At 33.0% G+C, this 18,178-nt stretch overlaps 1 protein-coding gene across 3 annotated transcripts in view; it reads right to left on the bottom strand.

The window, feature by feature from the left end:
• LOC132703154 (protein Tob1-like) overlaps positions 1-5,758 on the bottom strand; it is a 51,294-nt gene extending 45,536 nt beyond the window's left edge. For all 3 annotated transcript variants that reach the window (XM_060672274.1, XM_060672279.1, XM_060672277.1), the window contains exon 1: positions 5,611-5,758. The gene's annotated coding sequence lies outside the window, so the exon portion shown is untranslated. The remainder of the gene's footprint in view (positions 1-5,610) is intronic.
• Between the last annotated feature and the right edge of the window lie 12,420 nt (positions 5,759-18,178).

Genomic DNA, 18,178 nt, shown 5'->3' with positions numbered 1-18,178 from the left:
TTTTATATCAATCAATAATTATCAATTTTCTGGCCTATTTAGGTAACCAAAATAGACACTTTAATATCGGAATAACAAACGACAAAAATATAAAGTTTGTTGGTTGTCACCGTCGAATGTACTTCTCTCTTTTTCGACTGAATCGGTGGAATATTCGTAATACAAAGTTAAACGATATGTACCAACCTCGGAGTTATATTTAGTCGAAAAGTAGAGTTCTATGTGACATGCGGTCCTACAGGAAAAATTCTGTAGAATAATTTATCGTTAACGAGAAGTTATCAGCGTGATGCACGTGTGTAATGAAATTGGCGGAAATTACGTCGATTTTTGATATCGATATTGACAACGATAAGAGACTTTCATCGGTCGATTATTTGTTTTATTTTAAAAGTATTTTTGGTATTGTATGAAGATCTTTCGTCTTTCAAAATTTGATTGGAACGTCATTTTCTCCTTTTTTAATGAATATACTTCTATAGTTCGTGCAAATTTCGATGGAGTCATAAAAGAAATGGATGTTCTGCATCATACATGTGAAACGGGTTTCAAACTCTCTGGACACCGCTGTGGTGCACTCCATCCATGTCGCACCTTAATAATTCATCCGTGATGCGGGCTGCTGCATTCCAAGTGAATTTCGACGAGGGAATTCAAAAATTCACACTTTTTAAGAGACTTCTGAAAATACATCCGAATAGCCGATGGAATCATTATTTTTTGTCAGTTGGCATCGAGTTCGTAGTTTTTGTATGTTTTGTTAAAGACGCTCACTGCGTATAGACGCGGCTCCCTGCAAAACTTGCACGTGCTTGAACTTTTTGAATCCCGATTTTTGATAAACAAGTTTTCTTAATAAAAAAATTCTAGTTTCTTTATTATTGTGCGCGTATCATAACAGCACCCTGTCATCTAAGAAGGTACCACCAGAAGACGAGGAAAGTCCAATTTGTCTCCTAATCAGCTGCATATAGAATACCAAGACCTCAATTCATTGAGCCCGAGGAACTATCCAAACTCCTCAGGAAATAGGTACTCGAGCTTCCTAAGCAATCTATATAAGTTGACATGTTTTGTGTGGGCGGACATAATGGATCCGAAAATGATAATAAATTAATTTAATTGCAATGTGCAATCATATGGCAAACCAAAAACCCAATTTTTATTTTTCCAACCGGTTTTCACGCGACTGAAATCTCACCTCATTCAAAACCGACAGCGATGTTTTAATTTGCACCAAAAGTTTATTAAAAAAAAAAGTCGATGCAACCGAACTATAATAAATTAGTTCCATTGTTATGCCAGAAAGTAAAGAAAAATACACGTTGATATATTGTTTCGGTGTTTCGTTCCACATTTGGTCTGTATAAAACTATTGAGCCTTGGCATTCAGCCAAATCGTACATAAAGTGTACATATATGTGGGCCACGAGTTGGCACATTTGGCAAATTATGAGATTCTAATACCCGGTTCCTTATAGCTCGATTTCTTTTTAAATTGGTAAAAATTGTTTTGACAATCGCGATCGATATCAAAGGCACGCTCAAAAGGTTTTCAGGCAAACCGACACGGCTGGATAACGACTTTAGCCGAAAGCGTATTTCTTCCATTCGGGAGGATTTTCAAAAGCCAAAAGCGGGTATAATTTTGGTACTGTCATTTTTTTGTTTCAACGAGGAAAATCATATAAGAAAAAGGAAACTGATTGTTTAAAATTAACAGCATCCCTTTGAATTTCAATGAATTTCATAGTTCAGTCTAAATCGGACATATCCAAATTTAAAATGACTTTTCTCTACTCCTTACTACTCCGTACATACGTCATTCAGTGAATATATACGTGCTGTTTTGCAAAAATGTACCCCAAAAACTATTGGTACTAGAAAACGTATTGTTTGCAACACGTTGATCAACTTCTTTGGTCATCCGATTACTAAAGACGTCCCAAATTCGTAATCCAAATGGTATAATACATACAGTTCCGGCAAAATCTCACAAGTCCATTTATTTTCTTAAGTTTACAATAATTTAAATATAAACTAATAAATAAAAAATATATATTTTTAAATATGAATATGTGCAATATACGATTTTCTTACGTAATTTTTATCCAAATTAGTTTTTTAAAGGATCTATTTGCTTTTGTACTGACGGAATTATTAGTAACAGGGGTAAAATATCTACCGAATCTCATGGACAAGATAACCAGCAAAACAAACGTGTATGGTTCAATTTACAAATCTTCTGGAACTGTTGGGAGCTTGACTGATACTGATTTATCAACAACCGACGCAGGATGAATCCAAAAGATTTGTAACTATTATTATATTGTTTAAGTTTATTTAAAAAAATAAAAAATGTATGTTTTTTTTTCAAAGAAACTTCCACAGGCTACTGTAATGCTTTTTACAAAACTTCTGGATTCCTCCTGCGTCGGTTTTTGCTTAGTCGAAATTGTTGACGTTTCGCCAATCATCCTGTTGGCTTCTTCAGAGCTTAACGGAAATTGGCTCGCATTCTACTCTGTACCTGCTTATATACTGTTTTAGGGGGGCGGAGCTAAAGGAGGGGCATATTGGTGATTTATTGTTGTCAGCAACTATACGGAGTCTATAAGTCTATGTAGCATGCCATCAAAATCTGATAAAATATGCCGGTCAGATTCCACGACAAGGCCACTCATTTCATTAAAACATCTACAACACATAGCAGATATTTTTAAAATATATATATATATATATATATATATATATATATATATATATATATATATATATATATATATATATATATATATATTTTTTAATTTTACCACTTTTTACCTTGTAAGTTAAAACCTTTGGGTTTAATACCTGAAATTATTTTTCCGATTTTTTTGCACATCGTCTAGCAGGTTACATAATCAAAGTATCAAATCGTGTTTAAAATTGCTTGCTAACCGACTTTATCGCTTAAATTTTTACGTTCCGATAAAATTGCGAGAAGGTTTTGCAAGGAGATATTCGTGTTGACAATTTTTTTGAACCATAAAATTTAGCTGGTTATAATAGTCAAGGTCGCGTCCTTAACGTGTTTATCACGATAAACTGCGGAAAATTTCGCGCAAAAACGCCGCCTGAGAAAATTCAAAATATGAAACCAAACTGCAATAAAGGTTACGAAATTCTCCGGCGGAATTTTTAGCATCAAAAATTCACGTGGGCGACAGCATAATTCTAAAATAGTATCTGCGAGGTGAAATTTTTGGACTGGGCGAAAAATACGGTTATTTTTGTTCCGTGAATTTGAACTGTGCCATTGTTTTACAACATTTTGAGAGCTTTTACCGGGTGGTCACTGTAAAAAAACTATCCGGAATGCCATACACGCAGCAAGTTAAGAACAAGGAAAAAATGTAATTTTTGATTTTTATGAATGTTATGAACGCTATATTCGATTTCTAATATATTGGGAATTGATAATCATTTTTTTATTATGTTTTTTATTGTGTATTCGTTTAACCCAAGATGGCATACGCATGACCACGGGCGTGAAGATGCTAGAAACAACTATAGCAACTATCAACAGATTTAGGTGTTGGTCGAAAAAGTTTTCTAATAAATTTTGACCCCACTAACTGGACATTAACGATATGTAATGGTAATATGTATATTATATAATGTATGACTTGGTCATTTGTATATTGTCGATTGTCACTTAAAGGTCCTTTTCTGTTTTTTCTAGATATAGTGTTTTTCATTAAATGTACAGCTAGCTGACTATCGAAATAATGGCAGTTTAATCATTAAATAGGGATACTTTTCTTTTTTACCTAATTTGCGAAATTTTTAAAAACATTTTTTTGGTGGTTTATGGTATAATCATCATTATCATCCGAATAAGCACTTGCACGTGTGTTGGAAACGCAAGGTCACTGCCAATTAAAGTTTATTTGCGGGTTGCGTTTGCTGTAAAATTAACTTTTTGTTATAATTTGAGTTTTACGTACATAAATATTGTCAATGAACTATACTCATTTCAACGATTAAGGTAATCATCGCGAGTAGTTGATTGTCTGTCTCTTTCGAACAAAAGTACATGGGCGACTACTACATCGTACGACATAGGATAGTTTTATTATAATTAATCATCTTTAGTGGTAGTGAAAATATATTATCTCCTCCACATCTCCATAGAAAAATAGTTTGTAAGAAAGATTACATATTTAGATATGCAAAAACGATACAATTAAATGAAAAATCAACATGACATTTTTGGTGTGATATTTTAAGTATTAATATTAATTAAATTAATTATTATATGATACCCTTTGAGGGATAAATTAGTTGCCAACTCGAGCTCGAAATTTAATCACCCACTAAAAAAGTAATAACAGTAATTAAAATCCGTGACTATAAAATAAGTAGTAATGATTTTACAAACGACCACACTTAAACGTTTGTTGCATTTTGCAACTTTTACCGACATTTTGACAACGTCATATTAAACGACGAATCACAAAAATAGATAGGACAAATTGATAAAATAAAACTGAGATGAATTAGTTATTCGGTTAGATTTATATTAAATTATTTTTTATTTCCTTTCTTATTTAAGCCGATAATGTGCTATCTGTGTAAGAAAAATAGAAAGTAAAATAATTAAATAAGGAACTCAATATGATGTACAAAATTTAAAACTTATAATAATAATAAAATAATTGTGCAATTTTTATATATGCTAATTAATAAAATAATTTATTCATTTTTTTTCAATACACTTTTCAATTGTGGAACATTTTATCTATATTGCATAAAAGAATTACTGAAAAATACAATGCCTGCGTTGTTATACCAAATTAAAATAAACTAGTGAGTGAAGAAGTTTAACAATGTGTTGCGTTTTCACCTTTTTCTACGGTCATTAGTTTTTGGGGTATATTTTTGAAAAACAGCACGCATACATTCACTGACGCAGTCGTCAAAATTGACAAATGTCAAAATACCATGGCTAAAATCTACCGAAAACATCCGATCGCTCCCAAACCCCATTATATTTAAAAAAGAACGAAAAAAAATCTGTAAACTTTATTATTCGAAAAATAAGTTTTGAGTAGGTCAGTCGAGCTTCGCCTCCTAGAGAATGCTCATAAATCATAAAAAAAGGCACACCAAAACCCAAAATGAATTAATACGTTAGTGCAGGCGATGTAATCACACGCTCAGAGCGTTCTAGTTTGAACGCATAGATAAGTTGACAGATGCCCCAATTCCAGAGATACATAAACAATGTCAAGATAACACTTACGAATTGCGGCAATTTGGACGCGTACCAGGACTGCCCAGATTTCGGGCAAACGCAATGCTCATTACGTCTGGAAGACAGAAAAATCTTTAAGGGGCAGAGGTGCGACGCCCCAAAAATCTGCCGTTTCGGCACTGCGCCCATACACCCCCACCCCAGTTTATAAGCTGTAGTAAATTTTACTATTACGGGTGTATCAGCTGACGTCGCGTATGTCAAGCGTCGACTCACGATTATTAAGATTAATTCGTTGATAATTGGGGCCTAGAGTCTTATTTTGCTTCTAAGAACACGACAAACGAAAGGAACGTTGTAAAATTACTCACCCAGAAGCGTATCAAAACGATGAGAAAAACTGTCTAGATCGATAAAACAAACAAACTATACAATTAGATATATATAAAAGTAGAAAAATATAAAAGATGTGGACTAGGACGATCACTTTAATCTGTAGCACTCGCGGTATCGCGCCTAGCGCTTATGCACAATGACGGTCGGCGGGCGCCGGTCGTCGATATATAACTCGGGCCTCTCCACGACGAGTTGACGTCACGGTTAACGTCACGGCGTCGTTACCATGGCGACGATTTGTTTAATTCGAGCGCCCCGCGCGTCCGGTTGCGTCATCTGTGTGCGGTGCATTCATCGCCTGGCTCGCTCGCTGGCCCAGCCACCCTGATAGCGTCGGAAGAGGGTTAGTTTTGCAATTGCCCAGAGTAATACTCTGACATTTTGCTAGATGCTCCGCTCTCGAAAGAACGCGCCCGCTTTGCTTCCTCTGCGTCGTGCAATGCCTACCGCGTTTCGCAATAGAGATGCTGCTCCTTTAGACCGTGTAATACGAATTTCATAGGAATATCGATGAATTACACAGGTTTACAAAATTAAACTTTTTGAGAAATGTTTTTATTTGGAAAATTGATTTTACATAATTTTGTCAAGCTGATTTAAAAAATTCTGTGCAAACACAATGTTTTTTTGTAAATATTAAAGGAAAAAAAAATATTTCTAAAATAATCTATTTTTTTATTCAATAAAAAACTGGAACCCGAGTTAGGATCCTAATCAGGAGTATTGTTCAATATCCTGAGTAAAATATTGACATAACTCTTTCTCTGGACGCTAACAATTCGGATACATCCTCTAATTAAACACTTTGGGCTCTCTAAAATATGGTGTGAAATCTGAGTCATCTGGGTCGGAATTAGATTCCTCTGATTCTGATGATGTGACGTTTTTTTTTGGGGCGGTAGATATCGGTACATCTGGTTCAAGGAACTGATCGAATAGCAGAGGCAATATTGCGATATACAATTTGTTTCTTATTGTTGCACAAACAAAAATAACAATCATCACTGTGATTCCTAGGCACTCGCCATACCATAGGAACACCAAAGCTTAAACATTTCTACCTAGCTTTGGTCAGTTTGTTAATGCTTCAACGCAAAACGGAACAAACAGTATGAGGAACACAGGATTTGTCTTGGTCGCCAATTTTTACACCAAATTAAGCGTGGTATATGTTTTTTACAAAATAAGTTTTAGTTTGAGTTTGCTTTACTACCACATAACTACTACAGATATAACAACAGTTATTTGGAGCCACTAACACAGTAGCACGGCGACCAAGGCAACCAAATTGCGTACAACTCTTATAGACGCTTCTGTGACAACTCTGTTGCTTTCCAGAGAAATCTAATATTATATTATATTATAAGCAAACAGCTTTCAAACATCAAGATCACTGTAGAACTGCAGCACTGCAGCACTGTAGACCTGTATTATTAAGGTTCTGACAAAAATTACGATAACCTGTAGGGTGATAGAGCCTTAAGCTGTTGTAAGTATATGTTGTCAAAATCTTGATAATTCATATACACATTTTTGAAATTTGGCATTCAAACTCTAAGGATCAGCATATCTTATTTTGAACCATCCTTCTGTATATGTGACAATATTTCCAACCACGTTCTGTATGTGGGAGCTAATCAAAGTTTTATTACGTAAAAATGCAATAAAACGCCAATGAATGCAAGGCAACCCCGACCCCCTAAATTGGATTATTAATTTAATTTTTATCGAACCATTACAAATACAAATCAATAAAAGACAACTTAAGCGGGGCCATGAGATAAATAAATTACCAAAAAATATGTTAAATGTAATGTAAGATGTTGAAATATATCATAAAAAATTATGCTAAAGCTAAAGATTTCATTTTCTTGTTCCTGTGCAACTCTTGTAATTACGATAGTAATAAAGATTGGGTTATTGCAATCCGTTTCTATATGTATAAAAAACGGATATTAGTAAAGTACTTACAGATTCATTGCTAACCGCACTGGTAACTATTAATCGCTATTTGTTTAATAATCAAAGTGTCGCAGACTATGACTTTTTAGGATCATTACTTTTTGAGTAATTTTTGCCAAACAGCACCAATACATTCAACGGCAAACGTCAACATACCATCAGTGGCTACAACCTACCGATAACATCTGGTGGCTTCCGAACCTGTGAGTAAAGTACAGCAAACGTCCGAAGTGACTCGAGTTAAGTCTTAAAGTCTTAAAGTGATACTTATGCCTGATATACTTATAATTGCTTGTTCCAGAGTAAAGGGAGTAAAAAAAATACACAATCGACAAACCAACCACCAACACAACAGGTGTTTTGGTTGTGGAGAAAATCAAAATAAAAAGGATGCGAACTAAAATATTCTTGATGTGGTGGATGCCCTAATCATTCAATATCGAATTTGTTGAAAGTTTTCAGTACTGTTTTGAGTTCATTGAAAGTGCGAGAAAGGGCATTGCGAAAGCCTGCAAATCCTTCTCTAATAAATTTGTCATATAAAATAGAGAATCTGCCAAAGATTTTCGGATCCATGTTTAATGGCATTTCGTTTTGACAACTAACAAAATTCATTTCCATATACACCAAATCCATCATCATTAGGGCAGGTATAAAGGAGGGTCAATTCTAGCTAAAAAGTTAACATTAGTAAAAACCAACATGAGATACCAGGTGAGTCATTAAGATACAATTGATCCTTTGAAAGGATATTTGATTTTTTTAATTTGGGAATTATTTTCTATGCCCTTTACTTTCAAAGTATAAAATTTGAAAATCTTTATTTAAACTATGATTCCGCTTTCTAAAATAAAGCTTTTTATTGATGACTTAATTATTATGTCCTATTATTACTGAAACATCTTCCTGTTTGGACTATATACGTCTATTTTTTTAATTAATTTAATAAATTTTCCTATAGAATTCTTAGTTTTGAAAGTTATTTTAAGTGTACATTTACTTAAGATGTTGGACACCTGTTCAGTTTTGGAAATTAATTATATTAAATGAAGGCAAAAAAAATCTTATGGAGAAAAAGTAAAACACAACGCCAGAATGGTTGTATTTCGACGCATTAAAAAACATATTATGCACTTCCCAGGCTTCCTTCCGGTCAAATATATCGATTTCGATGCTTTTTCATTGGTGCAATTGAATTCCTTTAATCCATCGAATTCAAATCGCCCCGTAAGGGTAATTCAATTTTCTCAAGACTATTGAAATGCCAAGGAATTTTAGGTATTTGATATATCATATCTCAGCTGATCATTAGGTTTGACATTACGACTCACTGACTAAAATCTGAGTCACATCGCCTGAATTTGGCTTTTGTTCAATATTTGTATATATTTTCAAATTAAAAGAAAAAAAAAAGACAACTATATTATTTGTTTTTAAAAGTAGTCTAACAAACTATTTTGCATCACATAAGTTAATAAATGTTATTTAATATTTTCAAAAAACAATGCAACCAACGAAATCATACTTGTAAAAATAATGTTGAAAGTATTTTATTTAAATTTTTTTAAATTCCTCCATATATGTATTAACAAAACCAAAAATCGAACACTCGCTAGTAGATGTATGTATAAAATATTTCGAAAATATATTTTTTAAATTATTGTCTTAATTGTGTTTTTTAGAATAATCTTATTAACTTCATTTGCTATTTCTCGTTCGTCCCAATTTTGCCGCGTGTCCGACAAAAATTAATCAAACTTAAATAATAGATAATTATTTCGCTCAAAACCTGTTACGGAATTAATTTTAAATCGGATCCGGAATACTAACTACCCGAATCTGCAAACGTAGCCTAAAAAGCCCAGGGTGTTGTTCCAGCATTGCTATATCGATTGGTCCTTCCCGTTCGCCGCCACGAACTTTGACATTTTCGCGCTGAACGCGGCATGTGACGTCAAATACGGACCTTAGTGCATCCCGTGCCCGTGCAGCTCTACGTTCCTTTTTGTCCCACTGAACCTTTTTATAATTGGCCTCGAAAATCCGCCTCGGATGACATACACGTTTATCCCACTTCCTCATTAGTTAAGAGGTTGATAAATAACAAACCTAAATATTCATTTCCCAGGAAAATACTACCTATCAATTTTAAAGGGTAAGGTCACGCCCAACGTGTAACGGTAAACAATGACATTTTTTGGGTTAATGGCAAAATGTTAGAAACTGTCTAGACGGTTGCGATGTATCCCTAAACAAAAATATTAAAAATTCAAATTAGTTTTAGTTTTCGCGTTCAGTCCTATTGTTATTTCAAACGTTCTACATCGAGGTTTTTGTGTAATAGTTTAACGCACTATAATAGCATTTTTGTACACAATCGTTTACAAAATTGTATAAAAGTGAGCGAAGTAAACTATAAGATTTCTTATAGATGAGCAAAGTCGACCAGGGCTTAATAGCAACACATAATGGTCTTGTTTTGTAAAGACTCTGTTAAAATAAGCTGCCATTTTCTGATGTTGACGAAGAAGTCAAACCTGATGAATATTTATCATATAAGGCCAATAAACAGAAAGGACAACATAAAAGACGTCACACAAAATCACAAAGCATGAACACGATAATTAAAATTAGCCCTAAAACAGTTCCAAGATCGTTCTCATTACCGGACCCTAAATAAGTTCAACAAAACACGAATACTATATTTGCATTGGGAAGGCTTTTGATAGTTCTAGGACGGTTATGGCAAGAACCCGCTGAGAACCGGTTCTGTTGATTGTTCTGTTGAATTGAACTGCGTAAAACTGAAAGCGCGTGATAATTCCGGAGCTTCTCCTTAAAAATGCCGCATCCAAACTTATGGACGATCTGTCACCAGTCATGTTGGTTGTTGAGTTAAATCTCATTCATGCGCATGTTAAATGAGTATTCTGACGTTTTTTTTTCATAGTTGCTTCATAAGTTTCTATATTATCGACAGAGACAAGGCCTCTAGATCTATAGTACTCTATGGTTCCAAGTAGTTCGAAACCTGTTAGAAACCATAATGTTTTATCTATTCTCGGCCAACTGTCAGTGTGGTATTAGTCATATTAAATTTGTCTTCGGTTGCGGGGAATATGGAGTAATTTAATAACAAAGAGGCACTAGGTACTTTACTTCCGGAATTAAAGAAATGCCAAATATTTGTTCATAGGTGTTCATTAAGATCTAAATGAATTTCTTCTACTAATCAAATAAGTTTGAACTTTTCTTGAGAATTAATAGAACTGCCCTATAACGGTTCACGATTTGGTGATTTTCAAGTGCAAGTAGCGAAATAATTCTGAACGTTTGCGCAGTGCTTAAGTTAGATGGAAATAATAAACCGTCTGTAGCTAGCAACACGCGACTTGAAGCTAAGCTTAAATTTATCGCCACGCATAAGTTTCCATCACGAATCTGATATCGGCTTACATTTACAAGAGTTTATAGAGTTTATTTTGAAAGTTTAAAAGTTATAAAAAATGAGGATGTAAATAACTCAATTTGTTTTAATTGTTAGGTTAGTTGTTAAGTATTACAGAAAAAATTGCAATTCGAAATAAAAACAAATAGATTAGAAATAGAGGGCAATTTGAACCCTTTTTGAAAGGTCCTTTACTAGAATAGGTATAATGTACAGACAATTCTTAATTTCATTCTTAAATCAAATTAAGGTGGTACCATTATAATTATTATTTGTTCTTGAGAATTTAAATAGAAAATGTTTCTCGGGTAAAACTGAATCCAATAAACAACTTATCGTTGAGTATACGGAAAATTTTCCTTTTTATGTTGAAAGTCATATTAAACCTAAATAAGTCCGATAATACGAACCCATCATTGCCAGTGGCGTGTTAAACCTATATTAGGAATGATGTTTAAAATATTTTGCATTTTTATCGCTTACAACGTATGGTTTTCGTGTATATACGCCGAGTTTGAATGCATAATAAGAACGCCATTAACCCAGCATAAATATTTTGATTGGATATCAAATTTTTATTTCGTTTTCCGTGGAAATTCCCTTGATCGGGAAGTGAATCTTCCTTATTTAATGGATATGATGTTTTCGAATTCAAGAATTGACATAAATGACATAACGGGACCGTGTTCAAATCAACTATTAATTTATATCAACTAAATTTACAAAAAACTTAAACTTAAATCCTTAAACTTAGGCAATTCATAAATTTATTTAACAAGACTTAAAAATTTGAAAAAAATATTTAACGAATTAAAAATAAAAATAAATAAATAAAATTAATTAGCGCAACTTATATTTGAGGGGGTAAGATGTATTATGTTCAAGCCTTGTACATTAAATCTAAAGATTAGAAGAAGTTGGCAGTGTTTTGTTACTTCTATATGCTTCCTAGAAAGAAAAAAGACAATATAAATTCATCTGCACAGAATTTAAATTATTATTAAATTTTCAATTTAACTTAATAATAATAATATAAATAATAATTTATTATTATTATTTGTCAATAATGTAAATAATAATTTAATTTAAATTAAAATTTAAATTATTAGGATTATCTTTCTGCTTCAGTATAGCATCGAAGCTCATTTTTGTCTTTGTTTTTTTAGAATGCATAGCTTTCCTTGTCGTTAAAAAATTGAAAAAATATTGCGGATTTTTTAGGTCTAACTGTGTTGCAAGTGTGGAATCTGCAATGCTTTTACAAATTACACTGACACATTTAATAATTAACAATAATTTCATAAGAAAATTACAAAAGAGTTATGGAAAAATCTAAATATAGTCAAATACTGCGCATCGCGGCTCATTTGTTTTTTAGGAAATTCATTAAAAAAATGGTTTGGCTAATTTTTCAAAATTTCGTGTGGTATGTTAACCATCAACGAGTAACGTCGATTCATCATTATAGGAATAAAAAATATTGTTTCGGCACAAAATAGTTCTTTTTAGATGAAGGAAAGTTATAAGTAAATAACAAATCGAGGTTGTTGGGTTGGTTTCGGCAAATCGTTGTTTAGATGAGTACAAAACTAGGGTTTATCATCAAAAACATGTTTTGTAGATCGACTACTGTAAAAGGGCAAAAGAACCCTGCACAACAATATGAAGGCGTTGATAAATAAAGCGAAAACGAATATTTTGAGTTTTGCTCTTTTATATGTCAAGTTTTTTATATGCATTACTCTAAAGACATTCTGAGCATTAGGCTTTTGACATCAAATAGTCGGAGAACGCACACACGTAAATAATTGTAATCTATAGTAATTTTACGTGACTACCATTTGCATTTTTATTGTCGGTGGGATTGGTAAGAGTACCTGTTAAATGCTTGAGCAAGAATACGTTTAGCCTCCCAGTATAATATGGTGAGGTTCAAATTACGTTGCGAATGAAGTGAAGTTTTATTGACTTGGCAATCACTGAAATTGCTTCAATTTTTTATCAAAAAAATAGAATGCCGAATGAAATTTTAACGAGGAACAATACCATTTTATTTCATAAAAGAATTTCCGAGAGTATTGAGCGAAATTTGCGCGAGATGTGCCTGACGTCGTTCTACGAGCAAATTGACGCAAATTGGAACATTTAGATTTCGTCTGCAGCCTTTAATGTACATATATTTACTTCGCGTCAAAATATTTAGTAGAAGTGTAGATATAACGAACGCCAGATTGTAGTTTAACTCGTGCAATAAATTAATGCAGAAAATGATGCGATAATGTCGCGGGAATTGTCGGGCTACATTGTAACGAAACTTTCGTCTGCCCCTGATCTGCAATATTAAAAGGTCAAAAGCTAAAAGTTCATCGCTTGTACCTGGGAGTCGATCAACAAATTCCGACGTTTTAAAAGGTTTTGGACCGTTTATCTGTTTAAGAATTTAATATCGCTCTGGATGAAAGAATTGGATAATTGTCCATTTCGGAAAAGAAAATGGTTTTTACAATAAGTTTTCTTTTTAGAAATTAAGTATTATGAGCGGGTGCTTATAATTTGGTTGGCCAAGTTGGCTTAGGGTTAGCTTGACTGTGACGCATATATGCTTGTTTAGTATAATTAAATCAAAATTATGATAACATAATTAATTGTAAACTTTGGTGATATATTTATTGACACTATTTTACATATAAAAGTATTTTAAAAATTTAAATATAATTTCAACTTATGACAATATACAAACTAATAAGAAATGAACTATAACTAAATTTCAAGATAAAAGGTTCAAAACAATATCTACTAACACACATAAGAATTAAATCTGACTACAATACAACTATAAAGTATTAGACAAATTATGACTGAACTCGGTTTTTTAACTATAAAAGGAAACACAGAAAAATTAGGTTTTGTTTACACTGGAGACCAATTTGTTTATAGACATATTCGCTACATGTTGAGTATTACTCAGTGCGAAGACTAAAGGTGATAAAATACAAGGAGAATAATAACACTATTAATAGGGTAGCCAGCCCATAAAGCCAATCTACCTCATTAACTCTGTCCTATCCTATACTTAAGATACATCAAGAATTTGTTCTGTGAAGTCTCAACTCGTTGTTTGTGAACCTCAACGCAGACCAGGTTGTACTCATTCTGCAATATGGATCACACAGTACAAAGTTCAAGTCCTTCACAACATCCACTCTTTTCAATATTCTCTATCATTCTGTATGAGCAGTCAGCACCATTTTTATGATGAGAAAAGAAATATACACACACTTTGCAGCATTCAGTTTCAAGTTGTTAACGCTAGACCACTCCACCAAGAATTTTGTCATGTCATGTCATCATTTGCAAAAGTAGGCAGTTGGGCTCTGCCTCCCCACATCGCTCACAACGAATAGAAATAATCTTTAAAATTATACAATACCCCGGGTTCAACAAATCAAAACCCTTGCTGAAAAGGTTAGTCGCAGCAGAACGATCGTGAAAACATTTTATCCAAAACGTTGGGTATCGTTGACTGCATATAAATAGGCTTGAAGTAGGCAATGTAGGTATTACCCTATAAAAATAATTGCTTTATCAAGTGCCTTAATATCTTTTTTGTGAGTTTGAGGACATTTAAAAATGTCGTGATATAAGTCGAATTTTACCCCATACCAAATGTTTTTTATTTCTGAAAATATGCACTTCTAAAATATATATAGTATAGTAATAGTAAATAGTAAAGTAATAAAACCTCTCTTAAAATACCCTGTCGACCCGAATTCACTAGCATGATATTAAAATTTGTCCCTTTTCATGAAATAGCTGTAGAACCACTCCATTTAAGGTCCATTTAGATTTTTGCATTGTTATATGTTCAAATAAGTGTCCCTAAACACAAAAAATGCGAGTGTACGGGAAGTCAAAATTTTATTTTAACAAGGAAAGCGTATTACATAAAATTTAATATTTGTCTATAACAACAATTATTTAGGAACCGATCTTCTCTTCCAATGTAATAGAACTGTTAAGATTCTTTCTTTCCCGATGGTATTTTAATAGTCATTGAGCAGGCTTCTATAAGAGCTTGACGAGGAATATTTTTATCTCGCCATACTCTTTGTAGTCCATTATCTTCATTAATCTAGATCTCATCAGCCTTAGACTTTTAAATACTTCGCTAATAAACAATTATGCTTTTCCCAACTGAAATTCATATTCTTCAAGGTTTTACATAGCAGTTTTCTACTGATTTACCTAACCTAACTAAAAAATATTAACTTCTTATCCATGCTCGTAGACTTTTTTGGGAGCTTCTTCCATCATTCCTGCAATTATTGAAATGCAGTGCCTTTCTAGTCATTCTGCAGCATCGAATTTTCATGCATCGTAAAAGTAGAATTACCATGTTTAAGGCAATCATATACGTTTAAAACAATGACACTTTTTGTTTGACTGACAAAGGAGAATTATTATAATTTTCTTTCATCGGAATAAATGTGGATAATAAATTTTTCATTTTACTAATCGTTATTGCTCTTCACACTATAAATTAACAACATATATTAACATTTTTAATACTCCATTGGGAGTGTTTATGTGTATGTTCATTGAAAAATTTGTTCATGTTATATGGATTTTATGTGTCAATTTTACTTAAATTTGGTCTTACTGAACCTCGTTTTATTACTCCGCACCGCACGAAATAGAGTTTTTTAATACATGTACTTCAATTTTTAAATTAAGGGTGTGCAAAAAAATATACTATCAGTGTTATTTCCAAAGACAGCATCAACTAGTTTTCCTTAATTCAAAAACCGGTTTTACCTACGCAGTAATCGTAAAAATATATATAAGTTATTTTGATGTGTTTTCAATTTCCAGAATATATAGAAAATTTATATGAGATGTTTTTACACAAAAAGCTTTTATTTTTTCGACTTGCATTCGCGAAATACCCTGGGATAATACGTCTTATCAGAACGAGTGCCACTCTGGCGTTATATAAAAATCGGGATTGGTCCCGATGCTGCCTGTTTTAGGTGCTTAAATTTAGCGTAGGTTTTGACCCGTCTGCCGAATGAGTGGGTCGAGGTCAGGGCTGGTCTCGACGGGTCGATGGAGCCATCAGTGCGCACGTTTTATGTGTTGCTTGGCTCTGTTCGGCTCTGTGCTGTGTGTACTAGCAAAATGCCAGAAATATCCACAGCTGGGACACGGCAACTAAAAATCTCGATGTGTACGTGACAGATTTTGTCGGTGCCGCTGATTGGTCCGAATGTCTCAACCGCGGAACGATTTTTCAAAAAGTCCTTCATATAGTTCTCGTTTCGAAATATTGCACAGTAGTAAAACCGGTTGTACATGCAAAAGAACACACATTGTCCCACCGATAGTTTATGCTAATTTAATGGTTTGACATTGAAATTTGTTTCTTATTATTAAATGGATGTAGAAAGGGCAAGTCGGTTCTTTCAAAAATAATCAAAATTAATATGGCGGCCGTGTGGGATATAAAAAGGAATTGAAATTCCATTTTAACAAGTGGAATATATTAGATTAAATTTAATGTTTGTGGATAAAAAAGTTATAGATACATATACTTACAGAGTGTCCAGTTATATTTTGGGGTATCTTACGGGGTATATCAAGAAATGGTAAATACAATGCTAAATAAACTATAAAATAATAGTATATTGTGCAACAAGTGCGGTAAACGGTATTTGACTCAGGAGTTTGTTTGACACGAGCGGAGCGAGTGTTTAATAAACGAGTGGCTTAAAAAGTTTACTGAACGTGTTGCATATTATACTTTTTCTACGACCGTTAATTTTTGAGTACATTTTCGCAAAACAACACGAATACATTCACTGACATGATCGTCAGAACTGATAAATGTCAAAATTCAAGGCGTGGGAAATATCTCCGAAAACATCCGATTGCTAATAAACCCGTGTAGTAAAATCCCGGAAATGTCCGAAGTGCCTCGGATCCGTGGGAAACGAAACTGACGTGGTAAATTGACGCTTCCCGCACGCTAGATCGGTGTGTAATTAGGTATTTTACAGACGGGAGTAAGAAAATAAAATAAAAAACAGAATTTTTGATATATTACAGTAATACAAAATATTACAATTTGTTACAGATTAATAAAGGTCATATTCTTTCTCATTGAGGAATTGTTTTGTTTTGATATTATTATTGGAGGCTCACTGAAGATCTTCTGTTTTTTCTTAAAAATATTAGGGACAGTTTTTCGTAAGTTCTCAATAACTTTAAATTTTAAATGTTTTTCATTTTAAATGACATCTTTCTTTTAGTGACAAATATCCTTTCACTTGGCCCATATTTGACTTAATTAATAAATTGAAATTAAAATTATCTTCAAGTTTTATCGTTAGATACTTGCTGCTACCTTACGTGAGTGAACTAAGTCACGGCTTTGATTGTATTTCGCCTGGATTATTTAGCAGTAAAGCTCGGTTAGAGTGTATATTCAACGTTTTTTTAAAACCCTACATCAAACTTTTTTAATTTAATGAAAATGTGAAATTAGTGTTAGCTGGTGCTTCACTCATTAGTTCATTAATTGAATAGAAAATAATGTAGACTCTCTAAAAAATGTTTTCTCAAAATTTGTTCTATTATATATTTTGCTTAGAATTATTTCAAAATAAGGATATCGTATCCTGTGCATTACATTTTGCATTTTAATAACGATAATGTGGGTTTTTAAAAAATAAGGTAAAGTCTGTTCATAGATATAAGAAAGTGACTAACTGATACGAATTAAGGAAAGATCCGGGCAAGCTGTAAGAATGAAATATGGCCGAACAGGTCCGTACTTTGTTTAGAATTTAATTACTCGGGGTTTTGTTAGGAAAGATACTAAACAATATTTATTAATTTATTTATGTGGTTATGTTTAAATCTAAAATAAAATTACAAATTATTATTATATTATTTGCAATATACGATTGTTCTGTTTCTCCTATATGTTAACAGAATTTGCCCAACTTTGCGGAGGGATGTTAAAAATTTCGGTTTCTATAAGTTTGAAGACATTGGAGTTAACACGGGGAAAATAGCAGATTTCAGTTGGTGTCAAACATGTTCAATGTGATTAAATATACCAACCCAACCCT

The sequence above is a fragment of the Cylas formicarius genome, unplaced genomic scaffold (genome assembly GCF_029955315.1).
Source record: "Cylas formicarius isolate icCylForm1 unplaced genomic scaffold, icCylForm1.1 PGA_scaffold_6__28_contigs__length_40554024, whole genome shotgun sequence".
NCBI classification, from domain to species: domain Eukaryota; kingdom Metazoa; phylum Arthropoda; class Insecta; order Coleoptera; family Brentidae; genus Cylas; species Cylas formicarius.
The sequence above is the reverse complement of the archived record's forward strand: the minus strand, read 5'-3'. Positions and strand labels throughout refer to the sequence as shown.